Source organism: Lepidochelys kempii, chromosome 15, assembly GCF_965140285.1.
Source record: "Lepidochelys kempii isolate rLepKem1 chromosome 15, rLepKem1.hap1, whole genome shotgun sequence".
Classification (NCBI taxonomy): Eukaryota; Metazoa; Chordata; order Testudines; family Cheloniidae; genus Lepidochelys; species Lepidochelys kempii.
The window spans coordinates 21285832-21304493 of record NC_136394.1 but is presented as its reverse complement, the minus strand read 5'-3'; the positions used below and the strand labels follow the sequence as shown (position 1 = coordinate 21304493).

At 43.7% G+C, this 18662-nt stretch overlaps 1 pseudogene; it reads right to left on the bottom strand.

Moving 5' to 3' along the window:
* The window catches only part of LOC140898886 (zinc finger BED domain-containing protein 5-like), a 34673-nt pseudogene extending 16253 nt beyond the window's left edge, over positions 1–18420 (bottom strand).
* Between the last annotated feature and the right edge of the window lie 242 nt (positions 18421–18662).

The window sequence follows — 18662 nt, the reverse complement described above, 5'->3', positions numbered from 1 at the left end:
CAACCAGAGTCCAGAGGAAAGGAAGCCCCTGATCAGTGACTGAGAGACTGATCCTGCGGGGCACTGGGGCTGGGACTATTGCTGACAAAGCCGAATGTTGGTTATTGTTAGTGGTGTAGGAGTGATGTTTGGGTGAATTCTTGCCTTCTACAATGCCGTAGGAGGGTTTCCACCCTAAGACAAGGGGTAGGAGTTTGGAACAGATGACCACAAGGGGGCACCCCTATACATGGGCTCTTTACAGAAATTTGGCATTCTGAGTACCACAAACTCAGAGGAGAGCACTTCAGGGCTCCAAACACTAGGTTCTACAGACTCTAGCCCTTCATGGGTTCCCATTAAACACACACACGCACACACACACGCACACACGAAAACAACACAGGATTATTTGCTAGGGCTGGCAGAAAAGAAAGGCTGCAGATGCCTGAGGCTCAATGGCTTTAAGGGTTACAATTAACTCAGTCCCTAGGGCAGCCCATTAGAGGGGTACATAGGTGATCATGCTCCATGGGGCTCTTTCAGCCTAGCTCAGAGGACATCCCTCCTAGTCCATATCCCTCTCTTGGAAGACAATTAAATGCAGGTTGGTAGGTCCCGCTGGCCCAGGCGGCACTTACCATAAGCAGTGGCATGTCCCCGTCTGGCTCCTACACAGAGGCATGGCCAGGCGGCTCTGCTGCTGCCCTTTCCACAGCCGCCGCCCCTGCAACTCCCATTCGCCACGGTTCATGGCCAATGGGAGGTGTGGGGGGGCAGCGCTTGGGATGGGAGCTGTGTGTGTGGAGCCCCCTGACTGCCCCAACCCATAGGAGCTGGAGGAGGAACATGCTGCTACTTCCGGGAGCTGCACGGAAAGCCCCCAAGCCCATTCGCTGGCTGGAGCATGGAGTGGAGCAAGCCCTGGACCCCCTCCCCGGTGAGAGCTTGAGGGCCGGATTAAAAGGTCCAACAGGCCAGACGTGGCCAGTGGGCCGTACTTTGCCCACCTCTGCTGTAGTGTCATGTACATAAGCTCTTAGATACTAGTCAGGTTAAGCCAAATAAATAACTTATCGATCAGAAAGCCCTTTTGCTCACCCATTTACTACCAGCCTATTTGTGTACTCCAGCCTCTCTCTGAAAGTTTGTGCTAGGTACATCTGAGCAAAGTACATTTCTCTCTCTAATTTATACTTTCTTTCCTTGTGTGTAATAATTAAGTTTTTACCCAATGTTGACTCAATCTACAACAAACCAATATAGCTTTTGCTGGAGCAGAGATTAGACTATAATCTCCTTGGGGCAGGAACCATCATTTGGTTATGTGCTTGTACAGCCCCTAGCACAATGGTGTCCTGATCCCTGACTGGGGCTGCTGGATGTTACCACAATACAAATAAATAACTAAGTTTTACCTTTCAAAGAACAGGTTTTCCTATCATGTTGCTTTAAGTGAGTTTTTGCCTGTTTCATTGTTTAGGAGCTACTGATTTGTATTAAAGGTTTGCTTGCCAAATTTTGCTGATTACATTTGACCCTCAGATATTTCCATAAAAACCCAGAGGATGTTTTCCTTCAACACCTTTTGAAATATAGTCTATCATCACTATGCAGATAGAATACAGCCTGTTTCCTGAGATTCCAGGTGAGTGACATATATTTTATTGGACCAACTTCTGTTGGAAGAGAGACAAGCTTTTGAGTTTACACTGAGCACTTCTTGAGGTCTGGGATAAGCATAACAGCTAGAACCAGAGTGAGTTAAATAACTTATACTATGCTAAGAGCTACAATTCTCATCAGACAGGCAAGGCACGAGATGCCAGTCTCAATGCATGAGGTGTTAATAGCAACGTGATCACCAGTCTATTAGGAACGGGAATGGGATCACGAGACTAATTTCAAACAGCCTGTGGACTTCTAGTCACTGCTTTCTTAGTCTGGATTTGAAAAAGTGACTTAGATAATAGGATTTGGAGCATTTCACTTCTATCTCTTGAACCACTCAGTCTACAAAATAGTGCAATAATCCAGTCCACTCGATCCTGCAAACATTTATTCCAATGGAAATTGTTCATGCTCATGCTTAGTAAGTGTTCACAGGACTAGAGCCCAATACAGTGATGATTTGGTAGATAAACCTCACAATTTATGTTTATGCCTGTGATTTTCAGCTCATGCCCCCACCATTTTAATGTGTAGATATTATGTGATTTAATCATAAAACCAGAACACTCTAAAACCCCATAGAAATCAGAGAAGCCCATGACATTTGAAATTTGTGCTTGTCTCTCATCACCATTTCATACTGATATTTTTATGGACAATGTTACATATTTAAAACATTCCTCTGCAGTGCTGAAAACACAACACAGTGCAACAGAAACAGGAAGTTTCAGGAACAGAGTATAAACCAAAGATGTAACCATCTGGAGCTAAGTGCACAGAGTAAAAAGACTAAAACAGTGAAAAATGAATTACACATTCATGTGGAAAAAGAATGAGGAGTACTTGTGGCACCTTAGAGACTAACAAATTTATTTGCGCATAAGCTTTCGTGAGCTAAAACCCACCAAATTTATGACACTAATGATTAAAAAGATAAGCAAGAGTTTTAGAAGGGACAGAAACCTTCATGTTTCAGAGCATAAGGCAACCTGTAATTAATGGGGGTCAGGAAGAAAACTTCCCTGTGGACAGTTTCATCTCACATTTGCCTACTGCAAGGTTTTGCGTGCCTTCCTCTGAAGAATCTTGTATTTCCCACTGTTAGACATCATACTGGGCTAGGCATACAAGGAAAACTATTTTTATGGGAATTCTTTAAAGTAGTGTTATAAAACAACTGTGAGAACTTAGGGCATGTGACTTAACTATAAATTTTACCTTGGTCTTCTGGACAGACATAGAGGCACTTATCTTCTCTGAGGTCCTGGCCTCAGGTCTGCAGTTTAGAGGCTTCACTGAAGTTTCTTTTGCTTCCCTGCTGTTTGTTTTGGACTGTGGAGAATAAAACATTGATCTACCATTAGGGTATGTCAAGGTTCCTTCCCCACTCTGAACTCTAGGGTACAGATGGGGGGACCTGCATGAAAACCCCCCTAAGCTTATTTTTACCAGCTTAGGTTAAAACTTCCCCAAGGTACAAACTATTTTACCTTTTGCCCTTGGACTTTACTGCTGCCAGAACAAAGCGTCTAACTAATATATAACAGGAAAAGAGCCCGCTTGGAAACTTCTTTCCCCCCAAAATCCTCCCCAAACCCCTTTCCTGGAGAGGGCTTGATAAAAATCCTCACCAATTTGCATAGGTGAACACAGACCCAAACCCTTGGATCTTAAAAACAATGAAAAAACAATTAGGTTCTTAAAAGAAGAATTTTAATTGAAGAAAAAGTAAAAGTAAAAGAATCACCTCTGTAAAATCAGGATGGTAAATACCTTACAGGGTAATCAGATTCAAAACATAGAGAATCCCTCTAGGCAAAACCTTAAGTTGCAAAAAGACACAAAAACTGGAATATACATTCCATTCAGCACAACTTATTTTATCAGCCATTTAAACAAAACAGAAAAGGAGTACTTGTGGCACCTTAGAGACTAACCAATTTATTTGAGCATAAGCTTTGAGCATAAGCTGTAGCTCACGAAAGCTTATGCTCAAATAAATTGGTTAGTCTCTAAGGTGCCACAAGTACTCCTTTTCTTTTTGCAAATACAGACTAACACGGCTGTTACTCTGAAACCTGTCATTAAACAAAACAGAATCTAACGCATATCTAGCTAGATTACTTACTAAGTTCTAAGACTCCATTCCTTTTCTGTTCCTGGCAAAAACATCACACAGACTGAGAGAGAACCTTTGTTTCTCCCCTTCCCCCCCCCCCCCGCCCAGCTTTGAAAGTATCTTGTCTCCTCATTGATCATTTTGGTCAGATGCCAGCGAGGTTATCCTAGCTTCTTAACCCTTTACAGGTGAAAGGGTTTTTCCTCTGGCCAGGAGGGATTTTAAAGGTGTTTACCCTTCCCTTTATATTTATGACAGGGTATAAAACCAAAATACGTTTCCCGTTAAGAGCACCCAGTGGTGTGACTGGCATAATTTGTCATTGCATGGGAAATCCCAAGTTTTGGGGAGTGGCCTTGAAGTCAAAAAGGGCTGATAGCACATATTGCATATGGCACTCAGCCCGTGGATGAGAACATAAGATCTTTGGGGCCAGACTCATACTGTTTGTACAGTACCTAGCACAATGGGCCCCTGGCCCATGATTGCAGCTCCTCAGTGCTACTACACTACAAATGGCAAAGAGTCCTGTGGCACCTTATAGACTAACAGACGTATTGGAGCATAAGCTTTCGCGGGTGAATACCCACTTCGTCAGATACACTACAAACAACTCCACTCTTAAAACACCCTCTAATAGTTATGTGTCACTGTATCTCCCTACCAGCTGCTAGGAAAGGGCAGTACTTGTGTGGAGCATCTATGTGGGTGAATGCTTGGGGACCTCCAGCTCATCAGAATTGTTAGCTATGGCTAACAGGGGGACAATGGATACCCTTTGTCACATGGTCTGATTGGACTTAAGTGTGATGAGAACACACGATACACAGGGATCTGAGCCCCCTGATGCTACCCAATATAGAATGAGAATAGAAGAAAAAAAAAGTCAGCAGCTCTGTTCCAAGTGTATTAGAGGACTGGGTATTTATTTTTGAGATGCGGTGTACTGTTAAACTGTTGCATTTAGACTTTCTTTCCCCCACAAAAACATTACTTTGCCTTTAATTTTGCTACATGCTATGCTTATGAAGGGGAAAGACATAGCATTGGCTTGAGCAGGATATTCCACTGGAAGCTGTTGGACACACACACACAAAGCTTTGCAGCATGCCGGCATCTTGAAAGAACTGCTAGTAAGGTAATCTGGGGTGAATCATTGGAACTGTCACTCATGCTGGATTGTACTGTCATTTGTGAAAACGTATTGTGTTGTGACACCTTCATCAAGCTCCTTTCCATGTGCCATGCAAGTCCCTTGAAAGCCATGCACTTTCCCATTTCATCACCTAGCCCCCTTGATAACTGGTAGGTATGCATCAGAATTAGAGCAGCTATGCCCTAAAAACACCTCTCTCTCCTCCCCATCATGCCCCCCTCCCCCAAGAGCTTGTCTACATGAACAATTAGTTCACTGCAAGCTGGGGCATAAATCTACGCCACACTAGCCAGCTGCCATGGATTAACACTTCCCTCGTGTGCTTTGATCTACTCCCATTTCAACATGGGACAGATCAAAGCAAGCGAGGGAACTGTTAGCGCATGGCAGCAGTGTCCACATGGACACCGAGTGAGATAGATGTATACCCCAGCTTGCTGTGAACTAAATGTTCATATGGAAAAACTCTGAGCATAAAAACCTATAAAGACACTACAGTTTCAGTCACATGATTTACACTTCTATAGCATCTTTCCTTCACTTCTCTCAATGTGCTTCACAAACCATAAATTTAGCCCCATTTTAGAGCTGAGGCGACAGAATTGCAGAAAAGCTAGAGGATTTGTCCAAGGTCACACAGGAAGTCTTTGGCAAGATTGAAAATAGAACCCAGCGGTCCTGACTTTCAGACCTGTGCGTTAACCACAAGGCCATCCTTTTTCCCACATTTTTCTTATATTTAGACTTATGCAGAGTACAATAAAAGAGCACCTATATAATGCCCTGGGCACTCTTAATTTTTGTTAAAAAATATTACACTAAAATAGTAGATACATGACTAAAGAATAACAATTCGACCTTAATTGTATATTGGGACACTTACTGGAGAGCTACTCAAGTTGGGGCTCTACCTCACATACCATCAGGTATGCATATCAGAAATACGCACAATGAAACATTACACATCAAAAGGATGCAATGCCATTTCCTCTCGAGCGCTCCTCTGGTGACTGAAAGCACCCCTGTATTCACACCCTACATGCTATTGTAAGAATCTTTGTGCAAAATATGCCTTGTGAGGTATCATTTAAAATTAACACACTGATCATCAATATTCTTGTGCAATGTATGTACAAAATACATATTAAGAGTTATGAATATAAACTGAAAGTATGACTACAATGTGTTTACCTGACAAGTCTGGGGAGTGGGTAAACCAGTTTCTCAGACAAAGGACAAGCTGAAACCTTAGCCAGGTGCCATCAAAGTTGATTGGCAATCACCTGTCAATTGACCATTCTTTGGCAAGGAATGAGGGGCAGGAACAGATGGATCTGCATTTTAGCAAACAACCACATGCAACCTTTTTCACCATGAAAGCTCATGGTTCTGTCCTCACAGCTGGAATGAACTTTATCTAGGGGTAACCCTCAGGAAAATGCTTTTCAAAGGGTGACTGGACTGTAAAAGTGAGTCGCAAAAACACCCCAAGCTCTCTCTCGTCACCTAAGATGAAATTTCTAGCTCTGGCAAAGACTTCCAGTGTGACCCTGGGCAAATCACTTCAGTCTCTGCAGCTCAGTTCTCTGTCTGCCAAATTAATATTTCTTCTCTTTCATCTTTTGTAGGTAGTGGGGGGAGGCAGGGATAGCTCAGTGGTTTGAGCAATGGCCTGCTAAACCCAGGGTTGTGAGTTCAATCCTTGAGGGGGCCATTTAGGGATCTGGGGAAAAAATTGGGGATTGGTCCTGCTTTGAGAAGGGATTTGGACTAGATGACCTCCTGAGGTCCCATCCAACACTGATATTCTATGATTCTGTTTACACTGTAAGCCCTTCAGGGCAGAGATTGTCCCTTCCTATGAGTTTGTACAGTAGCTAGCACAATGGGATTACTAATTTTGGATAGGGCCGCTAGGAGATACCATAATACAAATTTATAATTATTAAGAGATACTTGTTATCTATAGTACAGCAGTACCCAAATGTGGAAGATAGCGAATCCTAGAAGATAGAGCACTGGACCTGAGCAAAGGAGTTCTTGGTTCTGTTCTTGGCTTTGCCACAGCTCTGCTGGGTGACCTTGGGCAAGTCATGTCCTCTCTGTACCTCAGTTTCCCCATCTATAAAATAGGGATAATGATCCTATTTCCTTTGTAAAGTGCTTTGAGAGTTACTGATGAAAAGTGCTACATAAGAGCAAGGTGATATTATTTATTATTAGGACAATCCATGACTCAGAGAGCTTATGTATCTAAATAACGAAAAGACAAAGCAGGGATGGGATTCAACAGGCCAGCAAGACATGTTATTCACAGAAAAGGGATTTGGCTATTTGCATGTAATACTTTGTTCACTGGCCGCATCCTCCTCTGTCCCTGCCTTTGAGGAAAGTCAGTCCCTCCTCTTTTCCCCCATTTATCCTGGTGTAGAGGAAGGCAAGCAGCAACTCTTGAGCCCAAAGGACAACAATGTATGAAATGACAGAGAGGCCCTGAAATGGATAAGCCCAAAGAGATTCCTTTTCGGTCAGACTGAAGCAGCCTGCTCACAGCTAAAAGCTTGTGCTGGCCAGGGGATTCCCAACAGGAAAGCGGCCACAGGCTCTTACTACCCACTCCAGGACCTTCTACTCTCTTGACATGCTGGCCTTTCCTTACTTTAGAAGGGAAGCTGGTGTTTGCTTATCCCTTTTATAGCAGGTTTAAAAAGGCACCTCATATAATGGAGTTCCCAGCTCTCCCCCCTTTGCATGCTGCCTGACAGTCCCAGCAAGCAGCTGTTCCTTGTCTTTACATAACACTTAATCTTGGATAACCAAGAAAGCAGTGGAAGAGTAAACAAGAAGCGATTGACAGCAATGTCTCCCCAGCCCCCTGATCCCCGCTCTTGAGTCAGGTGGTTCAATGATATAGGCTGAGACTATTTGGTCACCATGACCCGGTACTTGGTACAATTTAAAGAAGATGTTGATTGAATAGTGCAGATGAATTGATCTTTATTCTTTGAACTCAGCAATAGCAAATGAGAGGGCCTATTCAAAAGAGGGATTCTATAGGCTATTCTACCCTTAGTTCACCCCCCATGATGACAAAAATAACCCATTAGAATAAGATTGCAGCAGGAAAAAAAGCAGCAAAGCAAACTGGAGCTGGAGGGAGACAATAGGAGGGGTGAGTGAACTGTTTTGAATTAAGTAAGAATCCACCTGAATTAAGTAAGAATCCACCTTTCCAAGCAGATATTCTCCAACTGTTATCTGTGGAGCCCTGGTGGTCCTTGCAGTTGCTTCTGCTACGAAGACCAACTGTCAGTCAGTCTTCTACTAATGATGCTTTCTGCTAGTTGTAGTCCAATCCATGATGCTTTGGAGGGTTCCAGAGGCTTTTGTCATCAATTAAACTAGAGAGGGGGGTGGGAAATGCACCTTTCTCTGTACACTGTGCATCTGCTTCAGGTTTTTATCTGATGTTACTTAGTGTAAATCCACCAAATTTGCAGAGGACTCTGAAATTGCAGGGGTAGCAAACACACAGGAGGACAGAAGCAAAGTGACCTAAAGAGATTAGAACAGAGGAGCTGCAGGCGATGAGAAGAGATTCAGTACAAATAGATATACAAAATACTTTGCATGCATTCTTATGTGTATTAGTCAGTAGTATTTTTCTACAGGCATCTTAGCTAATCATTTGCTTTGCACAGGGAAGGATAGCTCTCAGTTTATATGCAGTATCTATCTTGCTTCAAGCATGAAAATCCATTATTTTATATCATAACACTAAATCTGGATAATAAAATCAGATATCAACAGAAATAGATAGGGATGGGCTCTTGCTGAATTACATATAAATGCATACATATATTATATATATAAAAATAAAATGAACAGTGGATGCAATTACCTACCCATTGCCACACTATTCTTAGCTGGAAATTAGTATCAGGTATTTTTAAATTAATATTTCATAATATTTTTAGGGGAGGAAATCTCAGTAATTTATGGAAAACCATAAATAAGTCAAAAGTACTGAGTCTATTTGGTTTAGTAATAAACATTATTCGTATATATGTTACACTGTCACATAGAATGCACTGTATAAATGTGTAATTAGCTATACAAGCAAGAAAGATGCACTGTTATATCTTACTGTCAAGGTTTGGCATAATCTAAGCCACCTGGATCCAAAACACGTTTGAACTCAGTAAAAAAGTTTAGTTCCAGATTCAAATTTATAACTTGGGCTCATCTGTACTTACTACAAACGTTTAAAACAACCTTAAAGATATATCTTTCATAATCAATGCTTTCCAAAATCTAATCAATGGTGTTTATGCAAATTATCATTTGAGGCACTGAAAATGGGCCTTATTTCAGCATTTAATATGCACCTTATGAAAGGAAGGATCTGGTTTGCTGACAAAGGCTCAGTGCATGCAGGTATCCAGGTGTAACTAATTTACCCTCCCACATCTCTTTGATCCTATCAATTGCATGGTTCTTTCAATGTTGAACAATAGAATGAATTAACATGTGATCTAGTGGATAGAGCATCAGACTGAAAATCAGAATATCTGACTCCTATTCCTAGCTGAATAGGTTGGACAAGTGATGATTTAATTTCTCTGTGCCTGCATTTCCCAGTCTGTAAAGGGGGGGGGGGGGATAATTATATACACTCTTCTTGGTAAAGAATTTCAAGATCCCCTGATAAAAAGCATTTCAAGTATTTTGAGTTACTTAAACTCAGAACTTTTGGCCAACTTCCAAAGTTTTTATACCCTCTTATTTCCAAAAATTGCAACCCAATTTTCTCCTCATCTTTTTATGTTGATTTTAGCAAGAACAAGAATGTAAGTGTAATCCAACATATGTATTAATTTTGACAATCACAATTCTACAATGGCTCAGATCCACTTTTTGTTTACATCCCTTGTAAAGGTTAATGTGTTCAACTGAACTATGAAAATCAATATGCAGCACAGTAATTGCAGTTTAAATATGACAGACAGTAACTGACTGGTTCTTCTTTCATCCCTTAAAGATAATTTTTATAAATGTAATTAGTCATTTCAGATTTTTTCCCCTCCCTAGAGCAAAAGGCTAGAGAGTTTTAAGAGAGCACTCATTTGTGTCTGTGGAGGACAGAAAGCATGGTGATATCTCTAACCGAAAAACCCACAGAAGCACTCTGGTTAACAAGGCTACATGAGTCATTCTAAGTGGCAACAGCTTGCCTAAAGCTTAGCAACCAACTTTATTTACCTGGCTAGGGAACAAATGCAGAGAGCAACTAAATAATATAAAAACCATCTCCTCTATATGTGGATCTCCATTGTCCCTATTTGACCCCAGGAAAAGGTAAACAGCCACTGAGCCTGTACTGTTCTGGGCCCCACTTTCCAAGCTTGTTTGAGATTACAGTAATTTCCACTGTTACCAAGAAAGATAAAAAATTGTAATTAAATATAAATTCTATGCCTCTGCTGCTCAGTCAGTGGTTTCCTATCTTTTTATCTATTTCCTTGAAGGTATGCTGTGACTAATTTACAGCTAATGGATGTACTTGCCTCCTAGCACTAGGGAAATCATCTCCGAAGACATTCTGTAGAATCTGACAAGTAGCATCAGGGTTAGGTGAATAAATGTGACCAGCCGTCAGACTCTGGGACCTGTTCAGACCCACAGAGCCATTCTGGTGCCTCGCCCTAGCAGACAGACTAGGTGGGTCTCCAACTCAGGACCTGAGGCTGAAGCCAACATTTTCAAACCTGGGTGACCTACAGTTAAGCTCCCAGGTAGTGGTCTCGTTTTCAGGAGCACTGACCACAAAGTATCGTCCACGGATTATCTGCAGAGCTTTTGTTAAAATCGGGCCCCTCATTTTGGCGTCCAAATATGGTCTCTAGGGAAGCTAATCTTAGCGTTCCATTTTTTAAAATCTTGGCCTGAGTACCCATGTGGGAGGGAGAGCTATTGGGAGGGACAGGAAGCCTTTCTGTTTTAAGTAGAATCCTGATGTATAACATTTAAAGACAAACCACAGGATGGGGTGAGTTGTTTGGACAGCAGTACAGTCAGTGGGTACATTGTCAGTGCAGGGAATAGGGCATGGAGCAACCATTAAGAACAATGCAGATGCAGCAGTATTAGACTGACAACATCCACTAGCCAGGAACTGTATCCACAGACCATATCTGAAGCTAGCAGGGGGCAGCCAGAATTTAACTGGTTAGCTAAGGTCTCCCAAGCTCTAGGACATCCCTGCTTTATGGCACAGAGAGCCTTTGGATGTATGATTACAGCTACAGTGTTAACTGCAATACGCCCTTTTTGTAACCAAAAACAAGGGAGATGAAAATATTATTTATTTAAGAGGCCACATGAATGGCTGAGTTCCTGGTTGCATTCAGTGTGTCATCTGCCCTCCTACAGTGTACTCAAAGTTACTAGGCAGGCTGTGAAGTGGATTAGGTTATTCGCTGGACTGAAGACTATACATTACACACTTACCGGTTTAACCTCCTCCTGCTGTTTGCTTGAGGATTTTTCCACTTTTGGAACCGACTGAGACAGCTTGGGGGATTCAAGGACAGCATTGCCATGATCCAGATCATGCTTGATACTCTTCTTCTGTAACAGAAAGACGCAGTACTGATATCACCATGACAGCATTTAAACATCTATTGAGAGAAGTCAAATTCTGTCTTTCAGGACTTCCAAAGGGACACTCTTCCATGTAAGAAGGAAATGGGGGCTTGTCTACACTATTGTTTAAGGCAATTTAAGTTACGTTGTTTGCGGTGTGAAAAATCCACCCGTCTGAGTGATGTAACTTAAAGCAATTTAAAGCAATGTCTACACCGCACTATATTGGCAGGTGACGCTCTCCCGACGACACACAAGCCCAGAGATATTACCCCACAGAAATAGCTTTGAACTCTCCAAACTACTGGAGCTTCATAATCACCATTCCTCAGGAATACATGTATGAAGAACATTAACAGGGAAATAATAAATATCAAAACAATGTGCCCTTACCCTCTCCCTCCAAAAAATTACAGTGCTTGCATTTCCTCTTAGGTCTTCGCACTGGGGAAGACAGCTGGACCTCATTGACATTCCCTTCAAGTAAGCTGTACTCCACAGAATAGAATTGGGAAGGGTTGCAATAGGTGGATGCACTTCCTACTGAGTCACAAGAGTCATAAGCAATCCTATAGGATCTGTGTTACCCTTTCTTTTTGAGCAAGTCTACTGCAGATTAAGGTGTATGGACAGGGTGATGCAGCCTGACCATTCTGCTCAGTGGAGATTTCCCTGCTGTAGAATTCATTCAGCCTCCCAGCCCATTGAAAGACCAGGTCTGGCAGCCTTCAAGGGACATCACATTTAAACAGACATCCTCAATTATTTGGTTTCAGAGTAGCAGCCGTGTTAGTCTGTATCCGCAAAAAGAAAAGGAGTACTTGTGGCACTTTAGAGACTAACCAATTTATTTGAGCATAAACTTTCGTGAGCATCGATGAAGTGAGCTGTAGCTCATGAAAGCTCATGCTCAAATAAATGTTAGTCTCTAGGGCGCCACAAGTCCTCCTGTTCTTTTTGCTCAATTATTTGCTAAGTGGTGGCAGGTAGGACAGCTATCATTGGAACGGCAGGTTCCAGTAGTTAGACTAAAGGCCTGGGGGACAGCACTGTGCCTCCCTCCCTGCTTTGGAGAGCAGCGAGCATAATAATGTCAGTGCTCAACAGATACTCTACCCCAGAGGGGTCCTCACACTTCATTGCACCACAACCCCCCTTCTGACAACAAAAATTACTACAAGACCCCAGGATGGGGGACTGAAGCCTGAGCCTCCCGAGCGCCATTGCCCTGGATGGCAGGGGGGCCAAAGCTGAACCCCAAGGGCTTCAGCCCTGGGCAGGGGGGCTGTAACCTGAGCCCTGCCATCCAGGGCTGAAGCCCTTGGGCTTTGGCCCTGGGCAGCGGGGCTCAGTCTTTGACTTTGGCCCCAGACCCCCAAAAAATCTAACACCAGCCCTTGCAACCCCATTAAAATGGGGTCGTGACCCACAGTTTGGGAACTGCTGCTCTAGATAATGGAACAAACAAAGCATCTATTACAATCTTTCCCTGCTCCCAAGAATAGATTGATTGTACTTTGCTTTTTATAAAAATTGTGCCTTGAACCCATACAGCAAGGGACGGCAAAATCAGAGGTGCAATGAACTTAACCTACAGACAGTTCCCTGGGCCAGGGATCAGCGGTAGAGCTGGATGGAAAAAAGTTTTCCCCATCCCATGAAAATTTGAGATTTTGAAAATTTTCCCCATCGCAAACTGGAACAAATAGTTGAAATCTTGAAAAATTGTTTCTTGTAATACAGTATCATCTAGAGGCCCCATTGTGCACATCTATAGGAAGAGACACACTCTGCCCTGAAGCATTCACACTACATAGACAAGGGGAAACAGAGGCACAGAGAAGGGAAGTGTTTTGCCCAAGGTAATACAGCAGGTCAGTGGCAGAAGCAGAAACAGCACCCAGATATCTCAAGCCCCAGTCCAATGCCCCATCTGCTGACCCACACCACCTCCTAGTTTATCTGTTACAGCATAAGAAAGGTAAAAAGAACAAGTAGGATGTGCTGTTTTGTTTGGCATTACCCGGAGTTTCATTAACATTCACACATATCAAGTGCTTCCCTTCTGTTGCGGGCGCGGGGGGATGGTGTCTGGGAACAAACTAACAGCTACCTTAGGTGCTTATCTGTCCCCTTTACCATATTATCTGAACAAAGTCTTTAACATAGTTATCCATCAGCACCTCCATGAGGTAGGGCAATGCTATTATTCCCATTTTACAGATGGGGAGGTGAGGCATGGAGAGACTAAATGACTTGCCCAATGTCACACAGTGTCTATGACAGAGCAGGGAATTGAACCCAGGTCTCCCAAGTCCCAGGCTCTGTCTGAATCACTGGTGCATGTTTCCTCCCTGGAAAGTCCTGGTGGAACAAGACGTAACTGTGCAGGATAGGTTTCATGTTTTCTGGGCTGCAGGGCATGGGCCATTTTAGATGGTTTCAGTGCATTTCCAGATTGATCAGACTCGCACCACGTGTTGGCTCATTACGCACAGACAAGCTGCTGACTTCATTCTGACACCAAACAACATTTAAAACACCCTGACTGTCAGAGTGACAGCCTAGCAGGCGGCGCTGGTACCCCTACTGCTTCTGATGACTTCCCAGGCCAGCCATGACGCCACGACTCCACACAGGAGCAGGAGAGAGAAGCACAAAACGTCAGTCAGCCCTCCAAAAACACCTCTGGTCTAAAAATATCAGCTACCAAAAGAGAAAAGTTGCTCAAAGAAGAATCACTTTAAGGAGAAGGAAACGGGAGCAAGGATAACTTGACAGCTTACATTAGTTTATGAATTACCACTCGGTAACTTGGTAGCCTTCAGAGGTTGGCTTTCCATAGATAAAACATCAGAAGACAGCAGGCCTTAGCTTCAGTTCATTCTATCCAATACAAGACTGGTCATCAGTAAAACCAGCAGAACCCATCCCACGATCTCAGATTAAACACATGTCCTTGCATACGCCCGCCCACAAAAAGAAATGCCTAGACTGGTACAGCTTCCTCCAGCCTTCTGGTTATTCAGTACAGTGGAAAACCAGAGAAGGGAAGGGAAGAGTAGTAAGCACATTTTTCACAGATTCACAGTCTCTAAGGTGCCACAAGTACTCCTTTTCTTTTTACAGATGGAGGGAAGGATCCTAGGCAAAGAATCACACCCACAAGGTATGCAAATCCCCAGGTGCATTTAGCATCAGTACCCTAGAGAGACACAGCCCATTCCACAGTCCTGCTCCCAGATCCAATAGAACTGTCCTGCCAGGGACCCCCAAATCTGCAAGACTTCACAGTCACTACATTAACTCTCTTTGCAATCTCCATGGGGTAGGAAAGATGTGATATGCTACCTCACCCCCTCCCCCACCTCCTTCATACCCCAACTGCATTCCCTGATCCCCCATGCACACCTCAAACTGCACAGAAAGCCCCACTTTCAGGGTTAGGACAGTTAAGCATCTATGGGGTAATGCTTCCTGTTCAGATTTTGGGGTGGGGGGGTCATGAGCTGGTTTTATACAAGCTCAGACAGACCCAGACAGGAGGGCTGTGCTTGGGGGTAACCTTAGCTCCCCCCATGTAGAGAAGAGGAGCTCAATCTATGAAGTACCACTTCATGTGTGATTGTGTGTGTTTGGGGGTGATCTGGGCCCACAGAAGCTCACAAAGACCCTGTAAAAATGAGTCACCACCTCCCAAGCGCCTCCTGATTGCTTGGGGTGGCTCTGCAGCACTCTGCTCTCCTGCAGGGCTCCTCAGTAGCTCCACTTAGTCCATAACGTTTAAAATGCCCCCCTTCTAGAAGGGGATCCAGTTATTTAGTTCATTCTCACACTGGTCCCATCCAGGCCCCAGTCCTTCCCCTTAGTAAAGGAGCCCACAGCCCTCCTTCCTGGAGTCATGTAGTACTTCATATTACCTTCACCCAGCTGGCCCCTGTAACCACTGGTTCCACAGTTCAAACAGTTCTCTCTCCTTGAATCAGGAGCCCCCAGCCCTCCTTCCTGGAGCTGGGTCATAATCCAAACCATTCCTTTACTCCCTACAGATGTTTCCTCAAGCCAGCTGCAGCCTCCCAAGGCCTTTGTCCCACTCAAGCATCTTACTCTCCCGCAAGCCTGGCCTAAGATAGTCATGTAACCTTCTTCTCACACGAAGAAATATTTTTCCCCCCATCTAGGAGGGGAGCTGATCTTGTCACAGATAGTGCTGAGGCCAATCTCCCATTAAGGTGGAACTGGTTGGCCAGCCGGAGACAGATGCAGATAGACCCCCAACCAGCAGTCTTCTGATTCCTGTGACTTGAGCAGGTCTCAGACCTTCCTCTCCAGCCTGTGTTGTTTTGCTCAGATGGTTCCTCCTGGCACTTTTTGAATACTAGAGCGATCTTTTAATCCTCACATTTGATGGTTTTCAACCAGCCCCTGAGATTTACTAATGTTAGTACAGATAAAAATTGCTGGATTGGCAGCCCTAAAGAATGAAGTCATTATTTATCCACAGAAAACTTACAGCAGAGGCAGTGGCAACACAAAATACGCACACACTGTGGACCTGTGAGGAGTGAAGGTAATTTAGTCTCATTGCCCATTCAGTCCTTGTGCTCTCTTCCAAGACCGTGAACATGGATTCCAACAGATACCATTTATAGATGTAGGTAATAGGTCTGTTAATAACTAGACCAGTACCAGCTCAGATCATTTCATTTCAAACACCAAATGGCCATCAAATGTCAAGAGTAATTTTCATTACTCCTGGTCTGGTTCAAACCAGTGACATAAAGGAAAGGCTCTGTCTCCCACTGAAGAAGTGACAAAACAGGCAAGCATCCCTCCTGAATTCCTTCTTTCCATAGATGCTTCAAGTGCTGTGACAGAGTAGGAAAGGTCCTAATGTTTTCTCTGAATAATGGGCATGCCTCAGTTTCCCCTATGTGTTACTCAACTATCTAGGTGGTGGAATAAGGGTGTGTGATCATTGCAGAGACCCCAAGTGGGCAGATGTGATTGCTGACTGGGCACAGAATGGCTTACACTTTGTATCCTGGCAACTGGAGCCCATCCCCTGCAAGGAGCCAACCAAAGGTGTTGGAGAACAAAAAAACAAAAAACAGGTGACCTGTTTGCCTGAGAGAAAGACAAAGGACAGAGGAGGGGCAACAGGGGGTCTGAGGCTGGGCTGCTGAAAGCAAGTCAGTCTCAGGAGGCGGGGGGACCCAAGGCCCTGGGCTCTGGATCCCCCCCAGGATGGGCTTCACTGAGTGTTCCTGATTTCTGTGCTAACAAGATCTGTTCTTCACTGTGTTCCTGATGACTAATAGACCCTTCTGTTTTACAACGCTGGCTGAGAGTCACTGCTGACTGCAAAGTTGGGTTGCATGGCCCTTTGGGGATGTGTAATGCTCCCCAGGTGTCCCATCCAGGCGGACTCACGGCAGGGAGCTCACGGTGTGAACGGGGTGTGCTGAACTATCCAAGGTCAGACTCAGGAAGCACTGAAGCTGAGGAGGCTTCTTGCCCTCCTGAGTGTGCACCTGAGGGGAGAGACACTGCACTAGAGTCCTGTCTGAACGTCCTTCAGAGCGGTTTCAGAGCACCAAGGCTGTGACTCCGTGGCAAAAGGATAGCAAAACAAAAAGCAACTTTGTCTTCAATGGCAATAGCAATAAGCAAAAAATAGGTAAATATACTTTTTATTGTGCATATTGGCCAAAGGCAGCAGCTTTAAGATGTGTCACACCCTCATACGTTTTTCTGCTTGGGCAACACCAGTGTAATGTACAGAGACACTAACTGGATATGCAGTATCACTTTTGTTTTGCTAATAATTTTGATTTATTCTGTCTGCCATGTCTATTTAGACCATCAACAGTTATGGTCTCATGGGCAAGGACTGCGTTTGTATAGTTAGCATGGTACCTAACACAGCAGGGTCCTGATGCTGGCTGAGACTTCAAATCACTAGTGTGAAAATACTGAAAACCCTCAGCAGGCAGAGATTTTTCACACTAACAGATAAGGCAAGTAGCTGAAGCTAGCCCTCAATATGTAAAAAGAAAAGGAGTACTTGTGGCACCTTAGAGACTAACCAATTTATTTGAGCATGAGCTTTCATGAGCTACAGCTCACTTCATCGGATGCATACCGTGGAAACTGCAGAAGACATTATATACACACAGAGACCATGAAGCAATACCTCCTCCCACCCCACTCTCCTGCTGGTAATAGCTTATCTAAAGTGATCATCAAGTTGGGCCATTTCCAGCACAAATCCAGGTTTTCTCACCCTCCACCCCCCCACACACAAACTCACTCTCCTGCTGCAGTTTCCACGGTATGCATCCGATGAAGTGAGCTGTAGCTCACGAAAGCTCATGCTCAAATAAATTGGTTAGTCTCTAAGGTGCCACAAGTACTCCTTTTCTTTTTGCGAATACAGACTAACACGGCTGTTACTCTGAAACCTCAATATGTAGAAGTCAAACTGAATTTGGACTAGAAGGGGGTCCAACTTTCAGATCAGATCTCAAACCGCAGCAAAGATTTGAGCCCGAGTTTTGGGCCAGCTCTATATTAGATTTACGCTATTAACTAAAGATATTAATGAAGCATAATAAGCACAGACTCTCCAGATAATCATTAGCGTTCAATTTCTAAAATGCCTGAGCCATGTTTCAGAGTGTCCTTTTCTCTCCAAATTTGAAAGCTTAGGGGATCTCTAGTTCGTCTCTGTTCAACTGTTCTGGCAGCATTTTATTCTGAGCTTTTCAGCTTTGAAACTGGGTTTAAGAAAACAGTTCCCATAACCTACCTTTCCAATCTGTCCTGAGCCGCAGGCACACTGTCCCATTTAGAGACCAAAAAACCAAGAGCAGGTTCCCCAGGAAATCCCCATATGCATGGAGCATGAAGTTTCACCTATATCCAGGGAAGATTCAAGAATCACAAATGCAACAGGCAGCTCCTCATCAATTAAAACACTATCTTAAGGAGCTGGCAGCTGGCTTTCATTTCAGCAGCACTCGGTACAATAGAACCAGACTTTGCTTTGCTTTACTTTACAAAAAGCCTTTTTTACAATTCTGATTGATT